Source organism: Lepidochelys kempii, chromosome 2, assembly GCF_965140285.1.
Source record: "Lepidochelys kempii isolate rLepKem1 chromosome 2, rLepKem1.hap1, whole genome shotgun sequence".
NCBI lineage: Eukaryota > Metazoa > Chordata > Testudines > Cheloniidae > Lepidochelys > Lepidochelys kempii.
Genome location: NC_136381.1, coordinates 136,652,540 through 136,676,602, shown reverse-complemented (window position 1 = coordinate 136,676,602; position 24,063 = coordinate 136,652,540).

Sequence of the window (24,063 nt, the reverse complement as noted above, 5' to 3'; positions counted from 1 at the left end):
ACAAAGAGAGGGTTAAAAGATGAGCATAAGGGAACAACTATTTGCTAATGGGCTCTTCATTTGAGCAGACAAAGGTATAACAAGATCCAATGGCTGCGCGTTGAAGCTAGACAAATTCAGACTGGAAATAAGGCAAACATTTTTAACAGTCAGGATTCGAAGTCATTCACCCAGGGTTGTGATGGATCCTCCACAACTAGCATTTTTAAAACCAAGACTAGCTGTTTTTCTACAATATGCGCTCTAATTCAAACAGGAATTATTTTGAGGGAAGTTCTATGGTCCATGTTATACAGACTAGATGGTCAGAGTGGATCTTTCTGACCTTGAAATCTATGACTCACTGAGGCGTTTGGAATTTGTCCATTTTTTGCTTCTCTTTTCCTCCCTTCCTCATGTCTTTTCTTTTCTCTTCTCTTGTTCCATTTCTCTCTGCTGCTCTTCTTCCTGAGGCAGGTGGGGCTGTTCTCCAGCTGTCATTGTAGGAGGCCCTCACAAAGACGTGGGGTGGAATAGTGCACTGACAGAGATCTCCACCAGAGTGATCTCCTGTCCTGACTAGTGCTGTCTTCTGGCCATCTGTTGAGAATGCTCAGCCTCCAGTCCCTGAGAGTCTCCATGCTGAGTGGGTGAGCTGGGGGTTATTACGGAGTTAAAAGGGAGGAGATTCAAGTCATTGTTGGCTGAGAGCAGTGAGGTCTAAAGCACAATTCAATGGCATTTCTTTGTCAGTCTGTAATGCGGTAATTTTTGAAGACTACGTCGTATTGATTCCAAAATTTCAGGGAATTTCTAGGCATTGGTGGAAAGAACCTTGTTGATTTTATTTCAGAGTAGCAGCCGTGTTAGTCTGTATCCGCAAAAAGAAAAGGAGGACTTGTGACACCTTAGAGACTAACCAATTTATTTGAGCATGAGCTTTCGTGAGCTAGAGCTCACTTGAAGTCACTTGATTTTCTTTTTGTTGATTTTAGTGACAACTGGGAACCACTGCCACCAGGAAAGCTTGATCTCCACACTGTGCCCATTTAGTTGGTGCTGCAGGTAGAGGCACATTGTGACATCAGAGTTAATTTAGCCAGTCAATGATAATCCTGTGCAGATGATTTGCATCATTAAACCCCATTGGTTAAAAGGAATCAGCAAATGATCCTGCAGGTTTCAATAGGAGAGATGACCAAGGCAGAGGCCGTAGGGTTAGGATTTAAGGTCAGGGTTATTGGAGTGAGTGAGTGATGGGTGGCTGAATTACCTTGGATGTCACAATGTTACTGCTCAGGCTACTCTGCCTGCAGAGCCCCATGGGCAGTGACTGACTGTCAAGGGGAAGATTTTGTTGATCTGAAACTTATAAACCAAGAAGAGCAGAAGAGGAATGGCTTAGACGGTTTGACAATAAAATGTAGGTTTTACAGCATTATCCAGTGCAATTGTTACTGGGTCAGAGGTAGAAACTGGCCCTACATAAACAAACAAGTGTCCAACCCTCTAGTTAGTCTCTTTTAAGACTGAGTCAATAATTCATAACAAATTATTGATATGATGACTTTTGCTGCCTTCTCTCCTTCAATGGCATATGAGCAGTTTATGATTCTCATGAATGTAGTAGTTCTCCTAAAATCAAGATGAATAAAAATCAATGGTTGTTTCAAAACCAAGAAACCCAAAAAGGGATTTTTTAAAAGTTAAATTGGATTATTTTTATTTAAATTAAAAACAGATTAATTTTTTGAAAAACAAATCTATTGGAGATTAAATTTGAAATTATGACCACCCATGTTAATACCTAAACTTGCAATAGCTTAGTAAAGTCATTTAAATTAAGTAATAAAGTAAGTTTTAATGGTAATCAAACCACTGAACTCATGGCAGTCTTTGGCTGGAACCAGAGTTTATTGAAATGGTAAACCAGCTTTTGGCAGCAGTAGCCTCTTCTGCAGGCACAGAAAGAAGATTTTTTTAATTTAAGTTGATTCAGCTAGTTCAGTTCAATAACAATTTCATTCAAATTTCAGAAACTGACTGGGAGTGGAAAAAGAAGGAAAGCTTGTTTTCCTCTTCCAGTCTATAAATAAAAACTAGACGTGAGGGGGTCAGACCTATTAGTTCTAAAATCTGAGAGAGACGATGACCAAATAAAATCAGTTCATTTCACTAACTGCAGATACTTCCTTAAATCAGTTAGTTTTAAATGAAAAATATGTTTCGGTAAATATTTTGTTCTTATGTATCCAGCACATTTAAGGTAGTTTTGTTCAATTAATAAACCAATTGAAAATGCTATTTTTGTGCATTTTTAAGTGCATTTGAATTTTCATCGAAATAGTGCGTGGACAAATCATAAGTAAAAAATCCATCATAGTCTTGGAAACAAATGCATCGTTTGCCATTTTCCAACATAATTAAAATGTAAAAATTAGACACAAGAAATTTAAATTAAGCCACATAACTGCTTACATAAATGTACATAGATATACTTTACCATCATGGTTCGCAAAAGAAAAAGCAGCATATTTAGTGCTTCCTTCCCTTGCGGTTTGGACCTGGGGCACTGTCATAAATATAAAGGGAAGGGTAAATCCCTTTAAAATCCCTCCTGGCCAGAGGAAAAATCCTCTCACCTGTAAAGGGTTAAGAAGCTAAAGGTAACCTCGCTGGCATCTGACCAAAATGACCAATGAGGAGACAAGATATTTTTAAAAGCTGGGAGGAGGGAGAAAAACAAAGGGTCTGTGTTTGTCTGTATGCTGCTTTTGCCGGGGATAGACCAGGAATGGAGTCTTAGAACTTTAGTAAGTAATCTAGCTAGGTATGTGTTAGATTATGATTTCTTTAAATGGCTGAAAAAAGAACTGTGCTGAATAGAATGACTATTCCTGTCTGTGTGTCTTTTTTGTAACTTAAGGTTTTGCCTAGAGGGATTCTCTGTTTTGAATCTAATTACCTTGTAAGGTATCTACCATCCTGATTTTACAGAGGTGATTTCTTTACTTCTATTAAAAGTCTTCTGGTAAGAAAACTGAATGCTTTTTTCATTGTTCTCAGATCCAAGGGTTTGGGTCTGTGGTCACCTGTGCAAATTGGTGAGGATTTTTACCAAACCTTTCCCAGGAAGTGGGGTGCAAGGGTTGGGAGGATTTGGGGGGGAAAGAGGTGTCCAAACTACGTTTCCCAGTAAACCCAGTTAGAGTTTGGTGGTGGCAGTGGATAAAATTAATTTGTACCTTGGGGAAGTTTTAACCTAAGCTGGTGAAAGTAAGCTTAGGAGGTTTTCATGCAGGTTCCCACATCTGTACCCTAGAGTTCAGAGTGGGGGAGGAACCTTGACACCTGCTCTAGCACCAGCAGCTCCACCTACACCCAAGGCACCAGCAGCACCTCCAAGGAGTGAGAGCCTTGAGGCTGGAGGCTCCCACAGTACTGGTGAGGGGAGACCCAAGGGAAAGGGAGAGTGACTGGGGCGGGGGGGCTAGTAACACCCTGTGCCATTGGTTCGCTAAGTTGTCAGTCTTCAGCTACGTGAGCCCCACTGACACCAATGGGTGTGGCACAGCCATGCCTGGTGCAGGGCATTCTAGGCGGAGTTAGGGGAGCTCCAGCCTCCTGGACCCCTGATGATGTTGCGGGGGTGGCCTGACTGCCATGGTGCCCTGAAACTGATGGAGCTGAGGGCATCTCTGGGAGGGGCCGGGTGAGGCCCTTTCTGCCCTGGGGTTCTTTACAGAGGAGGGGGGCACATTAAGCCTTCTCTCTCCACTGCACCCCATCCTTCCCCTCGGCAGCAGCAGAAGTCACCCTCTCTCCTTTTCTGCCTAGCATTTCTCCCATGTTATCTGGGACCCTCAAGAGGGGGTGTTTGTCCCACGCAGGGCAGGGTCTCCGCTCCCCACAGACACTGTCCCAGTTACAAACCCTGCCTGTGCAGGAGGACCCTGTGGTTTTGGGCTTTTCCTATCCAACCCATGGAGGACCTGGGCCCTGGAGCCCGTTTGTGTGGGGAGGGGAGGTCCCTACCTAACAGGCTCTCTCTCTCCTGCAACCCCACTCCTAGTGGGTGCAGGAGAGGGCCAAGCAGCTCTGCTTCCTGCACGCTATCCCCACTCTGTGCTTCCCTGCACAAAAGCAGGGGCAGGACACCCTGCGGCCGCACTGCTCCAAAGCGTCCCTTGTGGAGAGCATTGTGAGCGAGACCCGTGCCCAGCCCCTTGAGGGAGGGAGCCAGACGGGGACGAAGAGAAGCCTCCTCTACATCAGTGTGGGGAGATGGTGGGGCTGGAGGGGGCAGCAGAGGATAGGGATTCCTGGGGCTGAATACTGGGAAGCTGGATGTGTGTGTGCGGGGGGATATGCTGGCTGTTTCTGCAGTGCCCTTTGGCCTCCTCTCTGGGAAGTGCCTGTGGGTAATCAGGGCCAGAATCCACCTGCTGTTTTCTCTCCTTTGGGTCTCCCAGGAGCTGATTGAATACCTTCCGCTGGGCTCTGAATCAAGCTCCATCCTCTCCAGCTCTATGGCCACGGTTTGCCACCTCCAGGTACCAGGACCCTCCCGTCCAGTTTCCCTAACCCTGGTGCTGTTCAGGCTGAGACCTGGGACTCACGGATCCCCCCACTCCTAGGTTATTTGTGGCTGTTCTCATCCTCCGGCCGAGGAGGCGGGAACGTTCACTCTTTCCTGGCTGTGTGGTTGATTTTACGCCAGTGACATTACAGTGGCCTTAGGGAGAGGATCACCGGGGGGCGGGGGCAGAGATAACAGGGGCAGCAGGGTCCAGTGGTGAGATCAGTCGAATGGGCCCTAGTGCAGCCCTGCCAGTGTCTGGCTCTGTGACTTCAGCCAGGTCACTAGTCTCGTTGTTCTAATACTGAGTTTGGAATTTGTCCATTTTTGTTTCTCTTTTCCTCCCTTCCTCTTGTCTTCTCTTTTCTTTTCTCTTCTCTTGTTCCATTTCTCTCTGCTGCTCTTCTTCCTGAGGCAGGTGGGGCTGTTCTCCAGCTGTCATTGTAGGAGGCCCTCACAAAGACGTGGGTCTGGAATAGTGCGCTGACGAGATCTCCACCAGAGTGATCTCCTGTCTTGACGAGGGCTGTCTTTTGGCCACCTGTTGAGAATGCTCAACCACCAGTCCCTGAGAGTCTTCATGCTGATTGGGTGAGCTGGGGGTTATTACTGAGTTAAAAGGGAGTTAAAGTCATTGTTGGCTGAGTGCAGTGAGGCCTAATGCTCAATTCGATGGCATTCCTTTGTCTGTCTGTAATGCGATAATTTTTGAAGACTATGTCCAATTGATTCCAAAATTTCAGGGAATTTCTAGGCAGGAATCAATGGGAAGAACCTTGTTGATTCTGGTGACAACTTGAAAAAGAAACCACCAGCAAAGCTTGGTTTCTGCACTGTGCCCATTTAATTGGTGCTGCCGGTAGAGGTGCACTGTGACATCAGATTTAACTGAGCCAGTCAATGCTAATTCTGTGCAGGTGATTTTCATAATTCAACCCCATTGGTTAAAAGGAGTCAGCAAATGATTCCGCAGGTTTCAATGGGAGAGATGACCAAGAGAGGTAGCAGGTTTAGGGTTTATGCTCAGGTTTATTGGAGTGAAATGAGTGATGCGTGGCTGAGTTACCCCTGAGTTACCACAATGACCGTAAGGGTCACCTGATTTCTGTGATGAATGGGACAAATCCCCCTCCAGGTACTAAACCACCTGGTGGTGACCCTGCGATTTCATGGGGGCATGGATGCTGCGAAGCCCCAGCCAGTGAGCACCCAGCAATGGGAACAGAAGGAGACAGACATTGAAACCAGAATGGCAAACCTCACAAACCTGCGTGTCTTTCTCCCCAAGGGTTGAACATCAGAGATGCCAAGGAGCTGTGGTGCCGGGAGGGGCTCGAGAACACCAAGCGCCTTGGTTACAGGAATATGGCCAAGGTGGGTGAGGTAAGGACTCTCAGCTGGTGCATTGCAGCAGCTCAAATGCGGAGCTGTGTCTCCCGGCAGTGGATGTGTCCTGGATTCAGGGCCAGAGTCTACTCCTTATTTCCAGCTGACAATGTTCAGCTGCAAGAGGCTGAGGATTCTGGGTTGGAGCTTTGCTAACGGCCATGGTTTGTGTGTGTTACATGGATCCATTGATAGGTGTCATAACAGGAAACCTCTAGGACCTTGAGTTAATTGCGGATGGTGTCTCGAGGGATCCGGCTTCGCTCAGTGACTCCCTGGCTGACACCTGAGTATCCGAGATGGGAGCCACTGGGTCAGTGAGTTGGGAAGGATACACCCAGCTATTGCGTGACCAGATCCTTGTTGGATCCCTGCACCCTGTGGAAGAACAAGAAGGGTGTGGAGTTTGCTTAGCACCATCATGAGTCAGGAAGCAGTATCTGCGCCTGCCCTGGGGCTTGGGTCAGAGACACTGAGCTCCTACCCTGGCCTGAATTACTTCACCATACGTAAGGCTCATGGAAATGTCAGTGGGGTGGGGAGTGGGGAACGGAGGCAGTTCTGAACGGCCCGTACCTCTAGCATGTGAGCTGCAGGAGATATCGCTGCTGGACTCAGTAGAGGGTCCTGTGTGGTCTTTGTGAGCTACGTTCCAGAGCGCGCCAGGCTCATGCACATGGATGCATTCCCAGCATGTCATGGCACCTGCGTTGAATCCTGCTCCAGAAAGAGCTATGAGAGGCCTCGGTGCCTGCAACCTCTCACTGAAGGGGGTTCCCTGGGCCATGGGACCCCAAAGGTCCTCGTGGGGAATTAGCTGGCTTGGCTGCAGCAGGACTCCGACTCTCCACATGAGCCACTAGCTGGATTTGGAGCCTGGTTCTGGACAATTGCCAATGGCTCTCGTGCTGTTGGTTTTAGGTCTTCAGAGGGATCTTCTCAGAAGGGCAGAGAAGATCCTTCCTGCAGGTGGCTCTGCTGGCCATCCACGACCCCTGGCTACATGTCAGCCAGGCTGGGCTGGTCCTAGCTTTCTCCATCATGGGGGAAGGCGGACAGCTGATAGGGGATGAGGTAACCAGAGGAGGATTAATCTAGCTTTTGGGAGGGACCCAGGGCTTTTCACCTCCAGTTCACAGAAGATCACTGCCATCCCATCCCCATTTGCTGACCTGGAAGCAAGGAGACGAATGAGTCACGGTAGGTGCCATTGTTAGGCGCCAGCTTGTCCCCTGAGCAGATCAAAGCAGTTCAGACCCAGCTCTCCAGCAAGGCTATTTCATAACAGGCATCACATCAACAGGACAAGCTGCCTCAGATGTGGTGAAGGGCTGGGTGGAAATTTAGCTGGCTCCAGGTGCCATTATTACTCTTCGTTGCCGGGAGTGTCTGAGTCTCTGATTAATCCTTGTTCCCTTGCAGGAGGAGGATATTACTGGATATTACAGACAAAGTGATGGCCCACCTATTTTACATCCGGTGATTGTGCCAGGTGCCCAAGGCACTCCATGCGCATGGGACATCCCATGGGACACCCTTAAAAGGCCCCCACCTCACACGTCGAGCAGCTCACACTCCCTGCTGCAGGTACTGCTCTGTCTCACTATACATTGGGGAGAGGGGCTAGTGGGAGTGGAGATAGAGGTGACAGCACTGAGTGAAACCCTCTCCCTTCTGGGTGGGGCGGGCCTTCCCTCTGCTCCCAAATCCCCTTTGTCTGGGGCATGAGGTTCTTCCCCATCCTTTTTTTCTTGGCCTTGGCCTCTCTGCCATCGCCCCTTTTCCCATGCCAAGCTCTCCCTGCCCAGCCTGATGCAGAAGGGCCTGCATGTTAGGCCCATGTCCCCCAGTGGAGCTCTGAAAGCTCTGCATTAGAGCAGGGGGAATGGCCTAGTGTCACATCTGAAACAATTCCTGACCCGGGCTGCTGTGGCAGGGCCCCTCAGTCCCTCCTCCATACCAAGGGGCCACAGGAGGAATCTGCCCTCAGGGAGCCAAACCTAGAACGCCACCTCCCTCTTACCACACGCCCTCCCCGACTCTCCTGCCCCATGCCCAGAAGCCTTTATGAAGCATCAGGCTTTCAGCACCATGGGGCTGGCCCCGCCCAGGACAACTACAAATGAGAACATCGGTAGAACCATGGTTTATCATCAGTAACCACTGCAGTCTGGGAGTGGTGGCCTGATGTGGAACCCCTCCCCTGTGCTCACTGCTCAGAGGTTCCCCTGGCCCGTGTCAGCTTTGAGCTAGTGAATGTCCGATGCACCCTGCACCGGGGGCCCAGTCCACCCACATTGTATCTGAACTCTTCCCAGCCAGGAATGAAACTCCCCCCAAGCACCCTGGGAAGTGAAGGATCCTCCCCATCTGACAGGTGGGGACAAAGACACAGAGGAAGGGCTGTGGTGCCTGGTCACACAATCCTGGGTGTAGCTCTGGGAACTGGACTGGGTCCCAGGCTAGTGCCTTCCCCCCAGGGGCAGCTTCACTTTCTGCCCTTTATTCTTCCCTCCTGCTAGGGGGTCTCTGAGTATGAAATGAACAGGAGCAAGGCATGGTGAGGAGGCCATGACACCTCGCCTTGGTGGGAGCTCCCCTTGGCCTGGATCCCAGCCCAAGGACAGAGACATCTTTGTCATCCTGCTGTCCTTCTTTTATTCCTCGGAAGAGAGTCCCTAGATGAGGATGCTTGGGACTTGAACCCAGGTGTCTAGGGCTCTGGGTGGGCAGTGCCTGGGAGTACCCTCAAGTCATCTGGACAACAAGGCAGACCCCTGCCCTGCTGCTGAGACAGTCCCCATGTTGTTCCTGGTTTCTGCCTGCATTCACCGCCCTGCCCTACCTTCCGGTTCCCGGCTATTGACTGTCTTGACCCTCGGCTCCGGTCTCTTGCTGCTGACTTCGGCATGACCCATGGCTCTCGACATTGGCTACCAACTCTGGCTCAGCATTATCCTTGCCATATTCTAGCCTTGCTCCAGCCCCACAACTGACCCGCTCCAGCCTTGCCTCCTCCTCTTGATCCTCCCCAAGCTCTCGGACTCTGACTACCCGGTTTCAACCTTCCGCCTGTATCTGGACTCTGGCTTGATATCGACTTGGCTTAACTTTGGACTCTGATCACCTGGCTTCGACCCTTGGCCAGCACTTGGACTCTGGCTCCAGTTCTGATTCTGGTTTGTCTACAGACTCTGATCACATCATCATCTCCAGCGTCTTCCTGGATCTTGATTCTAGCATCACTCTTAGCCTAGGTGCAATCCTATGTCTAGCTGTGACCTCAGCTCCAACCACTAGACCTAATTATCAGATGCAACATGTGACATCAGGTGGTGCGACTGTTTGCAGAAAAGCAGGCTTTCCAGAAGTAAGTGGCCTGTACGTAAATGGGGATACCAGGTGTGACTCAAGGCCTTGCTACCTGAGCCTGGCCCTGTGCTGCCCCTGCCGGAATGGCTCAATGGAGGTGACTGAAAATGTAGGGGTTTCCTTAACCAGCCTCTGCCCCTGGACCTACTCCACCATTCTTGACTCTGACACCCGACATTCCTGATAAATACCAGGATTATGTGGACATCTTTGAAAGAAAGGAGGACACATTACCTCTGCACCAAGACTATGACTGCCCTATTGACCTAAACCTTGCCCAAAAGTGCCTTTGGCTGTATTTATGCAATGTCCGAACCAGAACTAGTGGCTCTCCCTGTGTAAAATCATGAAAACGGATCCAAAGGGTTTATTTACTATTAAGCATTTCCCACAGAGGACCTGGCCCTCTTTGGAAAGAAGAAAGGAGGGACTCTATGCCTCTCTGTAGAATACCAGCCCCTGAACAAAGTGAAAGTTTGGAACCATTATCCCCTATCCTTAATCCCAGAATTTTTGGATCCCATGAAACCTGTACGGGCATTCATCAGAGTAGACTTCCAAGGACTTACAATCTAACACTCATTTGGGCGGTGGACAAATGGAAGAGAGATTTCAATACATTTTATAGACACTTTAATTGTCTGGTAATGCCATTTGGATTGACCTTGCAACACTTCTTCAGTGATGTATTTGGGGACATTCTGGATCAATACATTGTCATCTATTTAGATGACATACTTCTCTTTTTGGAGAACCCAGAGCAGCATGTGCCCCACAACAGACCCCAGAGAGGTTGCGGCAGCATGGTCTCTATACAAAATTGGAAAAGTGTACCTCTAGCCAGCTCTCCATTGAGTTTTTGGGGTACATCCTCTCCCCAGAAGGCATTAAGATTGATGCAAATAAGGTGAAAGCCATCCACAACTGGGAGGAAGCTTGAAGTACTCAAAAAGAGCAGTGCTTCCTAGTCTTTACCAATTTTACTGCTGCTTCGGCCCAGGGTTCTCAGTAGAAATAACCCCCATGATAGCTCTCCTCCACAAGACTGTCCAATTTGTTTGGTCACCCAAGGCCCAACAAGCCCTCAAACAGCTCAAAATTGCCTTCACCGCTGCACCTGTTCTGGCACACCCCAATCCAACTGGAGCATTCATCATAGAAGTTGACACATCTAATATATCAATCGGGGCCATGCTCTCTGGGGCATGGCTTCCAGCACCAGCTGCACCCCTGTGCATACCGCTCCTGGAGGCTCACCCCACAGACAAAAACTATAGGAGTCCCTTGATAATTAGGGAATGAGAAACAACATTCCATGTGGGACCCAATAACATTTACTGAGGACTGCCTGTATGTTCTGCCAGGATGTCCCCCGCTGAAGGTCCTACATCTGAAACAGGACACCTCCCAATAGGGCACTTTGGGTGCTTCAAAATCTCCTGCCTAACCTCCTGCTTCATTTGGTGGTGCTGGATATGGGCTGAAATTCAGACATGTTGACTAGTGACTTCTGAGCTCTTACCAAGGCACCACACACCAAAATTCTTGGCACCCTATGCCTCTGGAGACCCTGCCCCAGCCATGGGCAGCCATTGCCAGGGATTTCATTGTAGAACTCCCTGAATCAAATGGCCACATGGTGCAACTGACTATCATAGATCAACTAACCAAGATGGCATGCTTCATCCCCCTGTGACTGTGTATCTTCAGCTGAAAGGACAGATCAGCTCCAAATTTGCCAATGACACCTTTTTTTTTTTTTGGCTAACTATAGATGTCCCCCTGATTTCATGGTACACAGCAATGGCCTCTCTGAAATTCCTGGCTAGCAATCTGATTCAATGAATCTATCACATTCAAGAAGAACTAAGGGGGCATTCGAGGACACTAGGAAGGTCTTCAAATAGTATGCGGACTGCCGATGACAGGAGGGGCCAGTCTTCTCAGTAGAGAAACCATTTACTGAAAGGAGGTACCAAGGGTCTGGCACTGACCAAATCCATAAGCCCCATCTGTGGCAGCAGTTCCTACCCCATCCCCCTTCCTTGGTCTTCTGATCCCATCTCCTCTCCTGCTTGTAGGGAGCAAAATCTGGGTCTCTCCCCTCACTCTGGAACAACCTGTGCACAGACTGCCTGAGCCCCATGCAGATAATGGGACTGTCCTCCCCTTACCTCCTGTGTGTTTGTGGAAGAAACTATTATCTCTATTTTACAGACAGGGAATGAAGGTGATGGACCTCTCTAAGGTCACACCTACAAACATGGGGTGGATCTGGGAACGGGACTGGGTTCTACTCTCGTGCCCTCCCCACAGGGCAGCTTCACTTCCCCCCTTCATTCTCCTCTCCCTTCCTTGAACGGTAAATGAGCAGGGGCTTCCTCCCTTCTCTGTCTTCCAGGCTTTGGGATCTGTCCATGCCTCCTACATCAATGCAGCCAGCAGCTGGCCCAGCTTGGGGAGCAATGACCGCATCCTGTCAAACTGACAGGAGCTGGCTCTCAGTGATGCTTAGATGGAAAACCACACCCCCCTCACAGAGGTAGGAACTACTCACTCATCTGGGTGATTGCAGCTCTTGGGACAAAGATCCAGTTTCTGGTACGCAGCCTGGCTGAGAGCAGCCCTTATCCCTGGATCCCAGCCCTGGAACTCACACGTTGTTCTCATTGTACTGTGTTGATTTTATTCCTAGGAAAAGCATCGCCAAAGGATGCGTAAGGATCCTGGACTCTATTGCGTGCAAGAAGCTTCAGCCATCTTCACAGGTAGAGGTCACTGTCTTTCATACAATTACACCAGTGCCCTTTCTGGTCTCCAGCTCTGCTCCCTCCAGCAGGACAGAGACAACCCTTAACTCCCAGAGTCCTGATTTCCTAGCTTTCCAGGGGCTGAGGGCTTGTATTGTCCCCACCCTGTCATCAGATACTTTTCCTATGGGAATCTCATGAGAGCAGAGAAGGAATCTCCTCTTCTCTTAGAACCAGTCTATTCAGTAAATCCACCCACACTGACCTCATTTTAGCTGCTTTGTTTAGCTGAGATTAGCAGTATCTTCTGAAAACCCTTAGTGTGTGGGGTGAGGTGGATCAGGGGAGACTGGAGCTCCAGCAGGTTCCCCTGAAGAACACCACCCTGTCTTTCTGTGGTCAGGCTGGGATGCGCTGTCTATCATGGAGGTGAAGACCGGATGGGAGCTGCTGGATTGGCCTTGATATGCCATGTCCTTGTACAGATGAAGGACCGACATCACAGAGATGGCAAGAAGCAAAAGATGTACCACAGATGGCTGGGAATGGGCTGAACAACCTACAATGATAGGTAAGTAAAACCCTGGCCACATACAGACACCACAGGCATTGGTGTGGATTGAACCAGGGTCCATCAGCACAAGCCCCTCTCACTCAAGCTAAAGGGGTCACTCTAGGCGTGTAGGAGAGGTACCGGGTGAGTCTGATGGAATGAATAGAAAGGGGAGCCTGAGCGGAGGTTGCTGGGTCCTTCCCAGTAGCAGCAGGATGCTGCAGGAAGAAGGGTCTGTAAGGTGGGAGTGGGAGGGGAGGAGCAGATGACTGAGGTGGAGATATTTTTACACAGGGAGATGTTTGCATAGGGAGCTTTGGAGGTAAGAAGGAGAAGTCCAAACTGGACATGGAAAAAGGGCAGCCAGAGTCAGACTTGGGAAAGTGGGGAAGACAGCACCGGGAGAGGAAGATCATCTCAGCAACTGCAGTTTGGATGGCTGGCAGCGGGGAGGGAAATTCACCGGAACGGCCAGGGCGAGGTGCCTGACGAGCGGTGAGTGGAGAGTCCCATTACAGAGCATGCTGCAAAGCCAGCAATCCCGTGCTACTGCAGATGCAGAGTCGTTGTCTTTCTCCCCCTACACTGCCAATGGAGGGAAGCGTCTGACCCTGTGAATTTCTCCCTGGCTACAGATAACCCATCCTTGCTCTCAGTGAAATGCTATGGTGTACTGTACACAGCATGCATGACACTCAACCTCGGAATGCTGTTAGCACTGTTGTGGGGTGATGGCCAAATATCATTGATGAGCATTGCTCTCTTAGGCCCCTTTCAGAGTGTATTGAGCCTGTGATGAGCCAACCTTCCCTCCCCCATCCCCGCAGGGCTTGGCTCACAGAAACTCTCAGGGAATGGGTTCCTCCACCACAAGCCGGGGAGTGGAGCTAAGCTGCTCCAGGGTTGTACTGCAGCCTCAGGGCTATAGTGACATGTTCCAGTGAGAGAGGGGCTGTACCGGTGGGGAGGCTGCATCTCCGAAGTGGGGGATAATCTCACGGTTTGGAGACTAGTGACGCAGCTGGAAGGACATTCCTCTAACAGTACAAAGGGAGGGTTCTAAGCTGTCAAATGGGGTTCTAACTCAGGGTGTTGGGAAGATATTGACTAGAGGTGGTAAAGAAATGTGAAGAGAAGAAACTGAATTCTTTATGCACCATTGCTAGGAGACTGGGTAAGAAGCAGGAGGAACTAAACGTTCTCACTGATAACTACATTTGATAGAATTGGTATTATTGAAACCTGGGGGCATGACTTGCGTGACTGGACTGTTAAAGTCACCTGCTGCAGTGGCCGCCTTGTGTCTGGCATTTCCCAACTTTTGAGTGCTTGACTTTGCAACCGGAATGATTTTCGTGTTGCTTCTCTCTGTGTGGGTGATCAATATGCAGAACTTAGAACTTTAGCAAGATTCTGGATTGTTGGCTGTGCTACAAGCACTGCTTATATCAACTGTCCCTATATGCTGAGTCTTCAACCCTGCTGGGTCTGAGAGCAAGTCTCCCCTTCCTTCTTCAGACCCGCAATCGTCCAATCAACACTGAAGAAAGCAACCTTTTCTCATATAAATGGATAGCTACAAGTATTTTCTATTTTTAAACAAGGCACTACCCCAACTCGACACACGTGTGGTTACGGTCCTTAATGCACTACTGGAAGGTGCTCAGGCACTGTGGTGATTAGCATGGTATAAAAACCTACATAGGCTAGCGGCCATCAAGGAAGAAAGCCAAAGTTTCTCTTCTTCCTGGCCCCTTGTTCTTTTTAGGAGGCCATTTCCAGCCCTACCTGGCTGAAGTTTTGTTCCCCTGGTGTATCAAACTCATCTGTAGGAGCCTCTAACTCTCTGCCACCACTTCCTCAGGTGCCTTTCTTTAAGCCCAGTTGGGCAGCAGGTTCAGTCACAGTGGCACTGGGCACAGCTTCTTTTTAAAGGGGCCAGTCACACCGTGCTTGTCATTATAAGAGCTTAGTCCTGCATATAGCTAAATGTAGGGTAGAGGCCAGATATAGGGCATGTTCCTCCTTGAAGTAAATGAAGCAAATGTGCAGCCTTTCAATACCAGTAATAGTCTCTCATGCTCAATAAGAAGATCCCTTCCCTCCATTGAAGAACAATGTCTGATTTATTGATCTAATGGCCGCTACCCAAAAGGTGTTTCAGCCAGATGCCCATTTCTGAGTTGAAGTGCCTCTGGCGTGCACTCTGAAGCACCAAGAGAGAGAAAAGGAATATTTGTAAATGTTTAAGAACAGCTCCCAGGTGGGAGCATCAGAGAAATAAGGGACAGACAGTGTCCTCCTGCCTTCAGCCACCAATTACCGTGCCCCTCCTGCTTTATATAAACTCATCGTTAGTTCCTTTTCAAGGGGATTTCTATCCTTTTTGTTGTAGTTCCAGTGGTTCTGGGTTCTTCCTTCTTCGTTATTTTTTGATCTTTAGAGAGAAAATTCTCTCCTGTTTTTGTGGTTGTGTAACTTTAGCGCCCTCGTGGCCAACATAGAGTCTGCTCTGCAGGTAGCTCTGGCCAAGAAAAGGCACGTGCAGGAATGCATCAGGGAAAGCACCTTCCACCCCAGAGACACCTGTCCCCAGTGTGAACCAGAAGAGTACAATGAATACAGGAAAGGGAAATATTTATTTAGAGAGGGATGAAAGGAGAAAAACAACAGGGGAAAAGCTAGGGGGAACGGTCAAAAACAGGGTTACATTCAACACAAGGCCCCACAGGCCCAGTGGTAGCACAGTCTGAAAGGGCTGACACCGAGTAATGTGTCTACACACAGAGTTCAGGAGTCTTGAGCAAAGTTCCAGTCCAGTGGTGAGTCTTGGGTGCTCCAGGTTGTGTTCAGCGCCAGTAAAGTTTCCCCAACGAACCTCTCTGGTGCCCTCTTCTGTCACTCTCTGCAAAGCCACACAGAGTGACAGCCTCCCCAAGTAACAAGCTAACAGCCTCCCTCTTATTTAGGGTGATCATATTTCCCTATGCTGAATACGGGACACCTGGTAAAATTACTCGTATTCAAGCAAGTTCAGCTGCAATCAATCAGAACGATGCAGTACAAATGTTAAAATTAACATCAAGTTGACTGAGCCCCTGTTAAAAAGAAACACTGAGTAGTTGGATTCCTTTTATTTCCCTTCTTATCTTTTAGGCTTTAGGGTTCACATGGAGAGAGGTGACACACACACACTCCCGTTCATCTCTCTGATACAGGGAGGTGACGGGTGACCAACAGGCTCGACCCTCCCTGCTTGGTGCTCTCCGCCCTCCATGCCTGGCTGGGCCCCTGGGCCGGATCCGCCTCTCCTGGTACCTGGTACCACATCTTCCAAAGACAACCTGTGTGGGGGGGGTGGTGGCACACAAGTTCACATGCTCCCCCACCCCAGATTTCTGCCTGGGTTCACACCAGAATGTGGCCAGCAACAGCCTTTCCGCACTATGCTGGGGGGAAAGGATGGAAGCTGCTTCCAGCCACAGCTGGGGAGGGGGGTGGGGAGGAATGACCTGGCCCATGTCTTTGCAGAGCTCATCTCTTCCCCCTCTCCCCCTGCCCGTGGCTGGAAGCACCTTGCTCCTTTCTGCCCACACGGTGTCGAAAGGCAGCTAACACCTCCAGGCTGCTGCTGGCCACCTTTATAACCCAGCTGCCTCCTGGCCCCTGGCTACAGCGCAAGCAGGAAGGGATGAAGCCCTACGGATGCATTGTGCCCAGGGAACCTGACTGCAGGGGCTTGAATGAACCTGGCCAGTGAGGTGGCTCAGCAGGGGAGGGTGCCTAGGGGACGGACCAAACCCTGTGCTCCGGGGTGGGGGTGGGTGCAGAGGGTGCTAGGCCTCTGTCCGGGGGACTGCTGTGGAGTCTGCAGGGTCAGGATGCAAACAGGCTGGAAATCGCTTCCCCCCCCCCGCCGCCGCTCCAGAGCTTAGCTGAGGGGCAGAAAGGCTTCCCTGTGCCACGGCTGCCTGGGGCTTTGGCACATGCAGGGCTTGGCTCCTCCTGGCCAACACCCCAAGCCGAGGGTCTTGAGCTTTCCTGCGGGGCCAGCCCAGCCAGAGACAGTGGGGGAAAGAAGTAGCCTGCTGGTCCGGCTGTTGGTGAGCTGAGCACTCCGACCAGGGGCTGGTTCTCCGCACAGTGCTGGGAGCGGGACACTCCCCGCTGGTGCAGATATGGAGGAGTAGCGGGGCTGGGGTCAAGGTGAAGGGGCAAAGCAGGGAGAGGACAGCGAGAGGGGGAACACCCTGCCACCAGCTTTGCACACCCACCCCCATTGTCAGCCACTGGGTCCCCCCACTCAATGCTGGTGGGCAGGCGGCTGGCAAGCAGGGATCCAGCTAGCAGCGGGACCCACCAGTACCGACTGGGGGGAGAGAGAAAATACGTGACAATTTGCCCGTTTTTAGCAAAAAGTTGCGACACCAGCAGGAGGGCTTAAATACCCTGTCGTGCTCTTCCTCCCCTCCCCACTCCCCTGCCCTCCCAACAGGACTTTCTCCTCATAGAACAATCAACTCCCCATCCCCCGGGAAAAGATTTAAAGGGGCCATGCTCTCTAAATCCCAAAGGGGTAACAATGGGTGTTTAGGCAGGTTGGGGAGAGAAGTGACTCGCCCTGCCCTTCCTGACACCGGCACCAGCCTTTAGAATACTAACTCTAAAGAAAAGTTCGAGCTCCATGGTTTGTCTTCAGGCTATTTGGCTTCCTGGTGGGGTCACTCCAGGTATTAACAACATTTTATAATTAATTTATTGTTTCTGGATTAATTGCTGTTTTTTGGACTCTGGACATGATTCTGCTCTCGCATCTTATTTCCCTTGGGCAAGCAGCAAAAATCTGATGGCACAAGCTGGTACAAAGAAAACAGAGCTAACATAAAAGACCAACTTCAACCCAGGTGTAAGCAGTGGCCAATCCACTAGCAGTTAAGAGGGGTCACCCCTGCTTGTGGCCAGGCTGAACTGGCAGTGTAGTATGGTTTCCACCGACTGGCTGTATGACATACCAAAGGGCCGAGTCATGGCAGGTGTTCAGCACCCCGACTTCCATTGCACCCCATGGGGATTAGCTTGCTCAGCCCTTTGAGCCAAGCACCTGGAGGGGTCAGACCCTGGAGCTAGGTGTCAAAAGTTGTTTTTGAAGTTGGGGAGGAGCTGTGGGGCGCTGCAAAGAAGATTTCTGGTGTGTGAATTCAAATCAGGAGGATTTCTGACATCCTGACCTTTGCTGTCCCTGACTGACATCCCATTGCTCCAGCCAGCTGTGAGTGCCTCACATTATAGGGGGCGCTGCCAGCACTGCCTGTTATTAAGGTTGCCCGGTGCTTCCCACGATACGCCTTTGTTTTCAGTTGCTTATAACATTGTCAAACTGTAACTGGCTGGGCTGAAATTTCCCATGCTGGGTGTCTGCCTTGAGGCTGAATATTTCCTGAAACATTCAGTCAAAGTCATTCAGCTTCAGTGAGAATGAGGCTAGGCCAGATGTTATGGGTCTGTTTTGGCGGGGACGAGATGACCACAGTGGTCCCTTCTGGCCTTAATCTATGTAGACAGTGCTCACCAATGCTAAACACTTCTGATGACATTTTGTTTGAAAAGCTCTAGTGCCCCCAGGCTTTGAAGCAGGGACTTGAAATTTCCCAAGGAGGTGGCCTTTGTGCCAGGGGTGCGGCTTTTGCTGTCTCCGAAAATCTGCCTAAATTGACCAAATGAGAAGTCTTTGAAAAGTCAGAGTTCACACAGACCCAATAGAGGCTTCTTTGAGGTTAGCAGCTCCATTCCCCCTGGCAATTGTGTCTGCACTGGCATGCTCCAGCCTGGGGCTGAGCAGGACTTTCCCTACAATTGCAGCTCTCAACTGCTGCGGTCTGTGCTGGGTCCAGATACCTGAACTGAGAGCAGAGAGCCTGTCTCTCCTGTGCTCTCAATTACCCACCTCCCCCATCCCACTGGGCCCGGATGAGGAAGTACTAGATTGAAATGCAGAGACTAGGGGACAGGGGTGAGTAGATTGGGAGAAAAAGCCTAAGGGATGTTGGAAGCTGGCAGGAGGTGAAAGAAACTGGCATTTGGAGTTGAGGGGAGGGCGGAGAGTAGACCTGAGTGAGCAAGGAGACTTGCAGCCAGAGAGCAGAGAGGAGTGAGAACCAGTGGGGTGGGTGGATGAACATAAGAATGACCATAGTGGGTCAGACCAAAGGTTGATCTAGCCCAGTAGCCTATCTTTGGACAATGGCCAGTGCCAAGTGCTTCAGAGGGAATGAACAGAACAGGTAATCATCAAGTGATCCATCCTCTGTTGCCCATTTCCAGCTTCTGGTAAACAGAGACTAGGGACACCATCCCTGCCAATCCTGACTAATGGCCATTGGTAGACCTATCCTCCATGAATTTATCTAGTCCTTTTTTGAACCCTGTTATAGTCTTGATCTTCATAACATTGCCTCTGGCAAAGACTTCCACAGGTTGACTGTGCATGGTGTGAAGAAATACTTCCTTTTGTTTGTTTTAAACCTGCTGCCTTTTAATTTCAGTTGGTGACCCCTAGTTCTCGTGTTATGAGAAAGAGTAAATTACACTTCCTTATTTACTTGCTCCACACCAGTCATGATTTTATAGACCTCTATCATAGCCCCCCTTAGTCATCTATTTTCACAGCTGAAAAGTCCCAGTCTTATTAATTGCTCCTCATATGGGAGCTCTTGCATACCCTTAATCATTTTTGTTGCCCTTTTCTGTGCCTTTTCCAATTCCAATATATATATTTTTGAGATGGGGTGACCACATCTGCACGCAGTATTCAAGATGTGAGTGTAACATAGATTTATACAGAGGCAATATGATATTTTCTGTCTTATTATCTAGCCACTTCTTCATGGTTCCCAACATGCTGTTCTCTTTTTTGACTGCCGCTGAACATTGAGTGGATGTTTTCAGAGAACTATCCACAATGACTCCAAGATCTCTCTCTTGAGTGGTAACAGCTAATTTAGACCCCATCATTTTATATGTATAGTTGGGATTATGTTTTCTAAAGTGCATTACTTTGCATTTATCAACACTGAATTTCATCTGCCATTTTTGTAGCCCAGTCACCCAGTTTTGTGAGATCGCTTTGTTGCTCTTCACAGTCTGCTTTGGACTTAACTTTCTTGAGTAGTTTTGTATCACCTGCGAATTTTGCCACCTCACTGTTTACCCTTTTTTTCCGGATCATTTATGAATATGTTGAATAGGACTGGTCCCAGAACAAACCCCTGAGGGACACCGCTATTTACCTCTCTCCATTCTGAAAACCGACCATTTATTCCTATCCTTTGTTTCCTATCTTTTTACCAATTACCGATCCATGAAAGGACCTTATCCCATAACAGCTAACTTTGTTTAAGAGCCTTTGGTGAGGGTCCTTGTCAAAGACTTTCTGAAAATCTAAGTACACTATATCCACTGGATCACCCTTGTCCACATGCTTGTTGACCCCCTCAGAGAATACTAGTAGATTGGTGAGGCATGATTTCCCTTTACAAAAAACATGTTGACTCTTCCCCAACAAATCATGTTCATCTTTGTATCTGATAATTCTGTTCTTTACTATAGTTTCAACCAGTTTGCCTAGTACTGAAGTTTGGCTTCCCAACCTGTAATTGCCAGGATCACCTCTGGAGCTTTTTTAAAAATTGGCATCACATTAGCTATCCTCCAGTCATCTGGTACAGAAGCTGATTTAATCTCCCACAGTTCGTAGTTCTGTAATTTCACATTTGAGTTCCTTCAGAACTCTTGGGTGAATAACATCTGGCCCTGGTGACTTATTACAGTATAATTTATCAATTTGTTCCAAAACCTCCTCTAATGAATCTCAATCTTGGAGAGTTCCTCAGATATGTCACCTAAAAAGAATGGCTCAGGTTTGGGAATCTCCCGCACATCCTTAGCCATGAAGACCGATACAAAGAATTAATTTCATTTCTCTGCAATGGCTTTATGGTCCTTGAGTGCTCCTTTTGCATCTCGATTGTCCATGGCCCCATTAGTGGTTTAGCAGACTTCCTGCTTCTGATGTACTTTAAAAAAAATGGCTGTTACTTTTTGAGTCTTTGGCTAGCTGTTCTTCAAATTCTTTCTTGGCCTTCCTCATTATAGTGTTACACTTCATTTGCCAGAGTTTATGCTCCTTTCTATTTTCCTCCCTAGGATTTAACTTCCACTTTTTAAAGGGTGCCTTTTTGCCTCTCGCTGCTTCTTTTACTTTGTTGTTTAGCCACGGTGGCATGTTTTTGGTTCTCTTGCTATGTTTTTTAATTTGGGGTATACGTTTTAGTTGAGCCTCTATTATGGGGTTTTAAAAAGTTTCCATGCAACTTGCAGGGATTTCACTTTTGGCACTGTACCTTTTAATTTCTGTTTAACTAACCTCCTCGTTTTTATGTAGTTCCCCTTTCCAAAATTAAGTGCCATTCTGTTGGGCTGCTGTGGTGTTTTCCCTGCAACGAGGATGTTAAATCTAATTATATTATGGTCACTATTACCAAGCGGTTCAGCTATATTCACCTCTTGGACCAGCTCCTGTGCTCCACTTAGGACTAAATCAAGAATTGCCTCTCTTTTTGTGGGTTCCAAGACTAGCTGCTCCAAGAAGCAGTCATTTAAGGTGTCAAGAAACTCTCTCTGCATCCAGTCCTGCGGTGACATGTATCCCGTCAGTATAGTTGAAATGCCCCATTATTATTGAGTTTTTTATTTTTGTAGCCTTTCTAATCTCCCTGAGCATTTCACGGTCACTATCACCATCCCGGTTAGGTGGTCTGTAGTATATCCCCACCGCTATATTCTTATTGTTCAAGCATGGAATAACTATCCATAGAGATTGTATGGTACAGTTTGATTCATTTAAGCTTTTTACTTCATTTGATTCTATTTTTTCTTTCACATATAGTGCCACTCCCCCACCAGTACGGCCTGTTCTGTCCTTCCGAAATATTTTGTAGCCTGGTATTACTGTGTCCCATTGATTATCCTCATTCCACCAAGTTTCTGTGATGTCTACTGTATCAATATCCTCATTTAAGATGAGGCACTCTAGTTCAGCAGTCTTATTATTTAGACTTCTACCATTTGTATATAAGCACTTAAAATTGTTACTTTTCAGCTGTCTGCCATTTTGTGATGTAAATGAATGGGACTCTTTTTCATTTGATTGTTTCTCATCCAATCCTAGCAGTATTTTATCGTCCATCCTCTCCTCCTTACTAGAACACAAAGAATCTCCATTAATAGATCCTCCCCTAAGAGACGTCTCTGTTCCAACCACATGCTCCTCCACATATGTCAGCTTTCCCCCAGCCCTTAGTTTAAAAACTACTCTACGACGTTTTGAATTTTAAGTGCCAGCAATGTGGTTCCACTTTGGTTTAGGCGGAGCCCATCCTTCCTGTTTAGGCTCCCCCTTTCCCAAAAGATTCCTCAGTTCCTAATAAATCTAAACTTCTCCTCCCTACATCATTGTCTCACCCATGCATTGAGAACCTGCAGTTCTGCCTGTCTAGCTAGCCCTGCGTGTGGAACTGACAGCATTTCAGAGAAAGCTATCATGGAGGTCCTGGACTTCCATCTCTTCCCCAGCAACCTAAATTTAGCCTCCAAGACCTCTCTCCTATCCTTCCCTATGTCCTTGGTACCTCCATATACCATGACGAGAAAGGAGGTGAGGGGGAATGGCAGATGGATCTGATGAAGAGCTGGGATTCTGGAGAACTGGGACTGGCTGGGCAAAGAGATTGAAAGCAGGAGCTGGGGCTGGAGATTGCGAATGGATGAGGAGCCTGGGGAGTTAGATTGATACAGGAGGCCAGGATGCTAGAGAGAGACAGACCAGATGAGGAGATGGGAGGGGGACAACTGGGACTGTCTGTCTTTGAGACTGCACCTAAAGCCAGTGCTAGGACATCTCAAGCCTCTCCAGGCACTTTCCACATTTTCCAAGATTCCCCCTTCATCTCTCTTTACTTCTCTTTCCAGTTTAGCCCCTCAGGGACCACAGAGCAGTTAAAGGGAGGAACCACAGGATTTGCAAAGTAACTTCTTAAACATACACACTTTACTCTTAGGGCATGGCTACACTTGCAGATGTAGAGCGCTGTGAGTTAAACCCACCTTCATAAAGCGCAGTAGGGAAAGCGCTGCAGTCTGTCCACACTGATAGCTGCAAGCACATTGGCGTGGCCACATTTGCGGCACTTGCAGAGGCATTGAGAATGGTGCATTATGGGCAGCTATCCTGCAGAGCACCTCTTCCCATTCTGGCGCTGTGGCTTGTGGGAAGGGGGTGGGGAGTGTGGGGCATTCTGGGTCCTGTCCCAACACCCCATGATGCATCGGTTTGCATTCCAGCATTCCCTTTGCTTCCGTCCACGTTTGGCGCCATCTTTCAGTGTTTTTTTGTACTGCGTGCTCGGTCTTCCCTTTCGGTCTGCGGGAATGAAGCCTTGTCATGAATATAAAGGGAAGGTTAAACACCTTTAAAATCCCTCCTGGACAGAGGTAAAACCCTTTCACCTGCAAAGGGTTTAAGAAGCTAGAATAACCTCGCTGGCACCTGACCAAAATGAACAATGAGGAGACGAGATACTTTCAAAGCTGGAGGGGGGGAGAAACAAAGGTTCTCTCTGTCTGTGTGTTGTTTTGCCAGGAACAGAAAAGGAATGGAGTCTTAGAACTTAGTAAGTAATCTAGCTAGATATGCGTTAGATTCTGTTTTGTTTAAATGGCTGATAAAATAAGCTGTGCTGAATGGAATGTATATTCCTGGTTTTGTGTCTTTTTGTAACTTAAGGTTTAGCCAAGAGGGATTCTCTATGTTTTGAATCTGATTACCCTGTAAGGTATTTACCATCCTGATTTTACAGAGGTGATTCTTTTACTTTTTCTTCAATTAAAATTCTTCTTTTAAGAACCTGATTGCTTTTTCATTGTTCTTAAGATCCAAGGGTTTGAGTCTGTGTTCACCTATGCAAATTGGTGAGGATTTTTATCAAGCCTTCCCCAGGAAAGGGGATGTAGGGTTTGGGGAGGATTTGTGGGGGAAAGACGTTTCCAAGCGGACTCTTTCCCTGTTGTATATTTGTTAAACGCTTGTTGGTGGCAGCAATAAAGTCCAAGGGCAAAAGGTAAAATAGTTTATACCTTGGGGAAGTGTGAACCTCAGCTGGTAAAAATAAGTGTAGGGGGTTTTCATACAGGTCCCCACATCTGTACCCTAGAGTTCAGAGTGGGGAAGGAAACTTGACAAGCCCGAACTGCTGAGGAGTATGCTGACAAGTCTCGCCAGCACGTCATGTTTGGCAGTCCAGTTATTCCTCATGATCCAAAGTGACAGTGAGGGCTCCGACGATGATATCGACTCAAGGAATGTATATGACATGAGTTTGCTTGTGGCA